At 41.6% G+C, this 2,095-nt stretch overlaps 1 protein-coding gene across 9 annotated transcripts in view; it reads left to right on the top strand.

Moving 5' to 3' along the window:
* Positions 1-2,095, top strand: part of Gpm6b (glycoprotein M6B) — a 159,018-nt gene that overhangs the window by 138,468 nt on the left and 18,455 nt on the right. The window lies entirely within an intron of this gene.

The following is a 2,095-nucleotide window of genomic DNA, read 5'->3' on the forward strand; positions in this document are numbered from 1 at the left end:
ATATATATATATATATATATATATATATATATATATATATATATATATCATGTTCATCACATCAGTGAGGCATTGGTTGTTATGTCATTCTGCACAGAGCCTTCCTGTCCCATCTCCAGCATGAATTACATTCCCTTCTGCCACATCCTCACTCCTTGTTCTTTGATTTCCTACACTGGTTTTCTGATGGTCTGGATCCTGACCTTCATCATGATACTAGGTATTCCTAATCTGTAGTCTGAGACTTCATGCACCACCTGATAGCTATGAATGTGGTTCAATATAAAATAATAAAGTTTCTAAAAACATGTTTGTTTGTTTGTTTTACATTTAGTTTGTGATGTAGTTTGCAATGACTCAATTGTGCAGGTCTTGAGTGTGAGCTTTGTAAATGACAGTGTTGTGTTGCAGTTAAATGGTGGATGTGCCTGGGTGAAGTCTAATCTTTGATGCAGCGTCAGACTGACATTGAAGGTGAAAGTGTCCCTGGTGCTAAGTACAGTGCTTGGCATTCACCCAGTAGGCCTTCAAAAGTACCTCATGAATGGTATCCAAGGTGATTTCATTGGGTTCAGTTAGAACCCAGTTCATATTACTGGCAAGCAAATAAATGGTAAGTCTGAGTTTTGTGATAATGAAACATTGTTTGTGGACAATATCCATCATGGCAGCCACTAGCTGTGTGTGGACAGTGGTACTGTGGATATGAATTGTTCTTTCTACTTCATCTTAAATAACTTAAATTTCAAGAGCCATGGGTGCTAGGGACTTCTTGACCAGATAGCACAGTCCTGGAGCCACACCGCTGTTTAGTAAAGACCAGATGCACCAACAAGCATCCATCCTGTTCTTTGTATTATCATAGACACTGAGAATGTGGGGAGAAAGAGGCCACAAACAATACACACACACACACACACACACACACACACATCTTTATCTGATGGGACAGATCAAGACCAAGGATGTTGGTTTCTCTTAGGACAGGCACCTGGACAGAATGTGGAATTTAGTTTCATTCTTTCTACTCAGTCCTCAGAAAACCATGTGGCAAGATAAAGCTGAGCTCCAGCTTCCACGCTCCAAGATCTCAAGTGTCCAGAGCTCTTTAACTTGCTAATGAACTTGGAACCATATTGTGCACCAGGTCTATTTTACAAGGATTTACACATCTGTTTCAATGAGGTAGACCTTCCCGAATGCAGCTGGTCACCTTTTGGAAATAGAAGGATACACAGGTTCCTTGGGAAACCCTGATATTTTGCCATTTTCCAATGAGCTAAAGACCAATTGCAAGAAGCAAAGAATCCAGTCACTTTTTGCAGTAGACTAAAATGAATGCTGCCTTCGCATAGGATGCTCATCTGAGAGAGTTCATCACTGTTTTGTTCTGCTAGGCTTCCAATCCCTGACTCCTAAGAAGACCATTAGAGAGAAAGACTTTCAACTGGCTTAGTGGGTTTACCCTAAGCTAATGAATTGCCCTTGATTGCCGTTAAACATGTTAATGCATTTAAAGTTAGATTTTCCCTGACAGGCCATTTACTGAAAGGTCTGGATGCTATAAGCGTGGCTGGGAGGTCAGGAAAGTTAAAGGCATTATCCCCAGGGCCAGCACTGTGAGAAGTGGAAAATAAATGTCTCTAAGCTGGAAATGCCACTTGGCGGTGGAGGTCAGGCAGACCTTTATGGATATTTCAAGGAAACGTTTCTTTTAAAAGTAGATAAAGGGGACAGAGAGTTGTCTCGGTGATTCAGAGCACTTCTCGTGCTCTGGGTTCAATTCTCGGCACCCACAAGGAGGCTCACCACCTCCTTGGGCGTAAGGCATGCATGTGGTACACCGATGGATGTAATTGCGGGCAAAACACTCACACACATAAAATAAAAATAAGTCGTTTCAACAAGTAGATAATGTCTCATCTTCTCAAGAGCAGGTGTGAAGTCTGGCTCTGGCTCTTTCATTTCACTCCATGGAGTTTCATTTTGTCCCTTTTCTCCTCGCCTTGTTTCTTTTCCCTTCAACTACTTAAATATCACCTACTGGGTTTGGGTTCTGACTCTGAGCATGTAGCATGTGTGTTGAGATGGAAGC

The sequence above is a fragment of the Mus pahari genome, chromosome X, assembly GCF_900095145.1.
Source record: "Mus pahari chromosome X, PAHARI_EIJ_v1.1, whole genome shotgun sequence".
In the NCBI taxonomy this organism is placed as follows: Eukaryota; Metazoa; Chordata; class Mammalia; order Rodentia; family Muridae; genus Mus; species Mus pahari.